At 31.2% G+C, this 6,977-nt stretch overlaps 1 long non-coding RNA gene across 1 annotated transcript; it reads right to left on the bottom strand.

Annotated features, from left to right (window-relative positions):
* Positions 1 to 279: 279 nt before the first annotated feature.
* Positions 280 to 6,111, bottom strand: LOC114269344 (uncharacterized). Its single transcript, XR_014347964.1, has 9 exons — positions 5,899 to 6,111; positions 2,134 to 2,388; positions 1,831 to 2,045; positions 1,386 to 1,747; positions 1,237 to 1,303; positions 1,025 to 1,120; positions 838 to 932; positions 527 to 572; positions 280 to 448 (listed from the first exon to the last, which is right to left on the bottom strand). It is a non-coding gene; the product is annotated as an uncharacterized LOC114269344 (long non-coding RNA).
* Between the last annotated feature and the right edge of the window lie 866 nt (positions 6,112 to 6,977).

Here is a 6,977-nt window from a genome sequence, read left to right as displayed (position 1 = left end):
ATAACATTTATATCACACCTTTTAAGTGTGATTTAAAATATTTAGGTCACATCTTTTAAGTGTGATTAATAACATTTAGATCACATCTTTTAAGTGTGATTAATAACTAATAAAACCTGTGATAATAAACATTTAGATCACAGATTTTAAGTGTGATTAATATATAATAAAACACGTGATTAATATTCAGATAAGGTCACATGTTATATGCATTTGAAGAATGTAATACACACTATATACTATATTTTGAATCACAACCATATATTGAATGGAATAACGTTATATATTTCATAAATGAAAGTTAAATATTCAAAAAGTATATACAAAGGAATTAGTAAAAAGTTTTTAACTATGCTTACATGTATTAAAAAATAAAAAATAAAACTTGAAAAAACTAAGTTGTTGAATTCTTTGACCATATTTTGCATTTTTCCAAGAAATTTCTGACCTGAAAAATAAAAACACAAATTAATTCAGAAACCGATAGAAGCATATGAATAAACTTAATATTTTTGTAGAGACTTACAAAAGACAAAATCGAACATTTTCTCATCACACTAACTCTTCATCTCCTGCATCAATAGAAAAGGAATAACAACTTTGATTGTTACTAATATAAAATGTTTGGATTACCATATATAAATATGACATATACATAGAATCAATAAATCCAAAATGAAAGTCTTCAATGTATGAGCAGATATTTTAAAGTCATAAAACCAAATATACATAGAATCAACAAATCTAAAATGAAATCTTGAAGTGATTATATATTCTTTACCAACTAAAGAAATTGTTGATTAGTAATTTAAAGAACGGAAGTTATATCATACTTACATTCAATTTCAACTCATATTCTTTAGTACGAAATTAATCCATTCAACTCGCACTTCATCAAGTTCAGTTTTCGTGTAAGTCTTTTTTCCATTGAACTACAAGAGGTTATTTACAAACAATTAGATAATGAAGAAGATGTACAAGTATCATGAATATAATAGTAATAAAAGTTTAGAATTTATCTCACATTTTGTTTTCTTAGGATGCTTTGATCTCTAATGAGGTCTTTCATATACCGCATTACATAAAACCCACATTCCACGTTTGTAGGTTGTTGCGGGGACTACATAAAAGCATTTTCATTATTATTAGAAACTATATATAAAGTGTTATGATCAAGCTGAACAATCATTAGCATAATATAAGTATGATAAAATTAGAGAAAATGATATTGATTACCTGAACTACTTTCCAAACTGGATTGGTCCTCCTCCTCCTTTGGGTAGTTTCATAAATTTTCAAAGCACTTTACAAAAGAAATTCCAAATGTCAAAATATTTGTAGAGTAACTCAAATTGCTTAAAAATGTATGAACTAGCCAAACTTACGTGTTTATTACAATTTCAAAGCTTGTGTTTATTTTAGAATTAATCGGATCAAGTAAGTACCAAATCATCAATGTTAGATCAATGACTAACAATATCCAATGGTACCTACAATTGAACAAGTCACAAGTATAAACTTAATAAGTTTATTATCATTTGAACACATGAATAAAATAGTTTTAGATAATTACCCAATATTATGAGGAATTAAAACCAATTGTTCTAGCATAGCCTCCTCTAATCTTCTTGCAAGCAACACTGATTTTGATTTCTCCCCAGCCATAGTTTTTCCACTAACGACACAAGGGTTAACAAATACAAATTGTTTCCTCCAATTGGAAGCCTTCAACACTTGATGGAGATGACTAATAAAATAAACAAATTTTAATTAAATTCGTAATTCATAAAATATGCAGAAATAACTATTGATGTAGCAAATTTTCCTTACCTTATGTACAACATGATACATGTAACAAATAATTCTTTTACATGACATATGTACTCCATGTCTACTCTTTGAAGTTGGATATTGATCTCCTCCCCAAATATGTCTTTCTCTAGTGGAATGTCTATGGCTTCATCATACTTGATATGCTCAACTAATGAAACAAAAGATTGAATGGACTCTTGATATTTTCCACATTCAACATTAATTGAAGCTCCCTAAGTTTAAAATTTTCAAAATAAACAAATATAAGTCAACTTTAACTTTAAGAAATTGTAATCAAGTTTCTAAGTTTGAATATTTTACCTCATCACCGACCAATACAAGATTTTTGAGCTAAGCAACAAAAAATCCCACTGCTTCTCCAACAATAAGCATCTCATCTGGGATAGGTATAGGAAGAGGGGCATCTTTTTGAATAACAACTTCAAAAGACACACATACATTGGATTCTCCTAATGGCACCATATGAATGGCTTCATTGTGTTCAATTCTCTCATACACCGTACCATGAGCAACAATATTTTCAATGGAACCTATCGCGAGTTTACATGGTTTGCCCTATAACACAAAGTTAAAAATGTAACTTCTAATAATATCACTAACGATATTAGAAATTATAACATCAATAGATAAAAACTACACACCTTTCTCTTATTTTGTTGTTTTAAGTGTACATCTAAGTGTAAGTGACATGAGAGAGGGCTTTTAAAACTAAATAATTATAGCACGTTACTAGAGGGAGACTTTAAACAACTAATTCCCAAGAACTTTCAAAATAAGGCATAACCTACCAAATAAGCAACACCTTGACAGCAAATCCAAAATTCAAGACACATCTATAAATCCAAATCCATATCCATGTCAACCAAAATAAAATGCATATATATATATTAGTAAATAAAAGAGCAAAGAGAAACAAATCTGGAGAGTAAATAAGAGAGCAAAGAGACAGAGAAACTTATCAGTTACCAAAAATAAAAAGAAAAAGAAAAAATCAGTAAGAATAACCCAATCATGTAGACCTCTCCACCCTCTGTTAAGCCCACCAACCATCAACAAAATCTTTACCCAATCATGTACTTTTGTAAGAAAACCTAGAAGAATTGCATGAGATGCACAATAACGCTTTGAATGTGAATGCAATAGTTCCAAAGAAGTCACAGAAAGCCACACAAAATGTCTGAGCTACTTACCAATTCATGAGAGAGGGGATCAATGATTTGAAGGTGTAAATATATATATATATATATATGTATATTCATTTGATGTCTTGCTCATGTTGCTTTCTTTGCTACTTGCTGAATGTTTTTTGCTATGTAGTTACGGTATTTTATAGTTTTGGCTAGGTTGTTGTACATATAGCAATTTTGGTTTTGTTAGTTATAAGATATGTGATTGGTTTTTGTTCTTAATTGATAACCCAAAGAAACAAGAAAGCAAACTAAAACCCCCCAAAATAGTAGCAACAGCGGCCACAAAATCAAATTGACAGATAGCAGCAGCAGCCACAGAACCAAACCAGTAACCAAAATTGATAGCTCAACTACCTCAATCAAACTACCAGCTCTAACAACTTAAACTCCAACACAGATCAAAAAAAGGAAAAGAGAAAGAAAAAGAACCCTTGCATTACGACCAAACCAAAATTGAGAGTCACCGGGAACAGAATCTGACCTGATATAAATTAAAGATAATGCCATTCATTGAGAAGGGCAATCCTGTGTATGATGCTAAGCCCTGTCCTGCTAGTACTAGAAGTAGTGATTTTGGTCGTGTTTGCAAAAATTAATGTTCATAACTTATTACCTTCCAAACCATAAAAAAAAATAGAGAAAGAAAAACATGACTCTGTCTACCCTTTCTAGCCATGTAAAACACATCCAATTTGAATGGGAATTTCTGGTTCACTAGTCTAACCAGCTAATCTGGAACTGGCAGCAGCAGCAAAAACTGGCAGCAGTGGCAACTGGTTAGACTAGTGAGCTGCCTAACTCACTTAGGTGGTTTGCCTCCCAAAAGATGCAGCAACTGGCAGCAGCAACAACTTGCAGCAGCAGCAACAACTTGCATCAGCAGAGCAGCAGCAGCAGAGCAACTCTGCAGCAGTAGTAACAACTAAGTGCTTATTGGTCTTCCAGCTACCATTATAAATTTGAGTGGAGAGTAATTTCTTGAGGGTTAAGTGTTGGGGAGAAACCAAATGAGGGTTGAGTGCACAAGATCTTGGTTATGGAGGCAGCCACTCTACTATGGAAAAACATAACATTGATTGGCTTCTTTTGTGTGTGCTTCTGATTTTAGGATTTTAGGATTCAGATTTTGAAGAAAGTAATCTACTGCAGCAGTTAGCAGATGCTTGCTTAGTTGTTGATGCCATGGAGCCATCTGTAAGGGAAGAGTTGGTTCAAAATTTTTGCAACAGGGAGCTTACTTCATATCAACAGATCTTTGAAGGAGCTGGTTTGTCCAATTCTATACTTTGTTTTCATTTAGTTCATTTACCACTCGCATATATATATATATATATATATATATTTCTTTTGATGACCATCATCTTGAAAGTTTTTATGTTAACTATTTCATTAGAACTAGCAAAGTTGGATAAAACTGAAAGGAGATATGGTTGGATTAAGCGTCGGTTAAGAACAATTGAAGAAATCTGGAAAATATTTCCTCCTTCATGGCATGTTCCTTATTTGCTGTGTATCCAGTTCTTTGAAACTCTTCGAGGAGTCCTATCGCCCACTGTTGGTTAAATTAAAGAAATAGTTAAATGGTTTCTTGATGGTAGACAATTTACCTTTCAATCAATAAGTCCTATCGCCCACTGTTGGTTAAATTAAAGAAATAGTAGGTGCCAAGGACTGAGCACAAGCCTGACCAGAAATAGTGGTTAATTATTGAGATACAAAGCAACCAAACTCATATTCAACCCATGTCCTCACACTTGACAACCTAAACTTTCACCATTCAGAGCAAGCAATGGCCCTTCATTGGCCTGATAGGTAACTATGGTTTGAAAATGGGTGTTATCCTTGATTGTTTACATTGTAGAGAGGTTGGCTCATCGGTTCACTTGTGAGATTTTGGTATCATTGGGTATAAAAATTGTATCAAAATCATACAATTTCCCCAAGTGACATTGACAACACCACTTTCCGCTTGATATACATAGTGAACTGAATGAAAAATATGCCCAAAAATTCATGTTTCCAGTAAGCACCAAAACATCTAAAATTTCAAACTGAGTTAACCAATACACCACAGACAGAGAGAGTTAGAAAGTGTCACAATGCAGTTCTGTTTTGAGAGGACTTCAAGCAAATGAAAGGGAAACGTTAGGTGTCTATAAGAGACCAGTGCTAATAATTGCCATTTATATATGGAGTTGAAAGTTTTAATCATGGACCATTCATACATGTAACACTAGAAACATGAAAGTTAAAGTACTGTAATTTTAAGAATTCTAAAGCAGGACTACTAGCCAAATTATCAGATCCAGCAGCACCCCCAACATAATGTAATAAGGTGATGGTTTGGAAAAAAAATAAAATGCACCATAATTGGCATATCGCTATTGCATAAAAAGTACAAGATCGATGAAGGTTCTTATTGAGTAAAATAAATGCATGTTTCCTACTTTGTAATAATACATGCAACTATTTTTTTAAGAATGAATATAATTTTATTATTAAAAATATTTAAAAACTAACAACATAACAGTCAGCAAACACATGAAAAATTATCAAAGAATTCCAAATCATGTTGTAGGACTCCTCGAAGAGTTTTAAAGAAATAAAGCATACATAACTAAGAGGGGTAAGAAAATATTTCCTCCTTGCATCTATTTAGCTTATACAAAGCATCAGTTCTTTGAGTCTCATGAAGGCATAGGAACTCAGCTTGAACGTGGAAAGGGGGGTATTGAAAACTTACCTACAGATTCCACTAATAATAACCTATATCACACAGAAGGGGCATAAAAACCTATATCTATAAAATTCCACTAATAATAACCATAATCATAAATATATACACACAGAAGGGACATAAAAATAGAGAACTCACCAGAAATTTCAAGAGGTTTTTGATTTTAAAAGACAAATTTGAGTAACTTCAATGGTGGTTCGGAGCTGATGAAGCAGGGCTTCGTTTCAGAAACAGAAGGCAAGAAGAAGGAGAAGGAGAAGGGACCTGCGTGTTTGTGAAATTCAATGGGGAATGGAAGAGTCGTCTCTCTCATTCATGGGTATGGGTAGAATAAAGGCGCGAATTGTATAGTATATTTTATATAAAAATCAAATTGAAATGTTTTATACATTCATACTATTTAGGAGTGTGATTAAATATATATATATATATATATATTCATATTTAGAACTAAAGCGTGAAAAGTGTGAATAAGAAATAAAAAATAAAAAATAATTATCATTTAAGAGTAAAAAATAATTATCATTTTAACTTTTGGGTAGGTTATATATATGTATGGCTGTTTCAATTAAATTTGTAAAAAATTATTTCTAACTACTTGAAAGATAAAAATTATATTAAAATGATAATTATTTTTTATTTTTTATTTTTTTTCCAAATTAATTTTTAATTTTTTAAAAAAATTCTAAAAATCAAACTATACATAGCCTAAGAATATTTTGATAAGTCATTTCTTACGTTGATAACTTATTTAATTATTTGTTAATTTTACGACATTTTTACCATCAAGCCTGTTTGGTAACCATTTCGTTTTCAGTTTTCAATTTATATTTACAAAAATTTTAAAAACTGTAATAAAAACTTGTTTGATAATTTTTTTAATTTATAAATGGTTGTCTCAGTTTATAAATTTGAGGAAAAAATGTAAATTCAAAAAACGAGCTTACGTTGGTTTTTAAACAGGAATTTAAAAATTTTACTAACAAATTTTTTTTCAATTAATTTTTTTTCAATGAATCTTTTTTCCAACTAATACTAACCAAGGGGGCAATTGGTAATGCTACTTTAAACCTTGGGGAGGGGATTGTAATTTCTAGAATGTGAGGGGTGTCAATGCAATCTACCCAGCGAGGGAAAAATTAGTATTTAAAAAAATTAAATTGCTAAAAGGGGAAATCTCTAATGAAACTTTAAATCTCAGGGGGGAGATGTAATTT

The sequence above is a fragment of the Camellia sinensis genome, chromosome 13 (genome assembly GCF_055761805.1).
Source record: "Camellia sinensis isolate YWXY chromosome 13, ASM5576180v1, whole genome shotgun sequence".
Lineage (NCBI taxonomy): Eukaryota > Viridiplantae > Streptophyta > Magnoliopsida > Ericales > Theaceae > Camellia > Camellia sinensis.
This window is presented reverse-complemented; position numbering and strand designations above follow the sequence as displayed.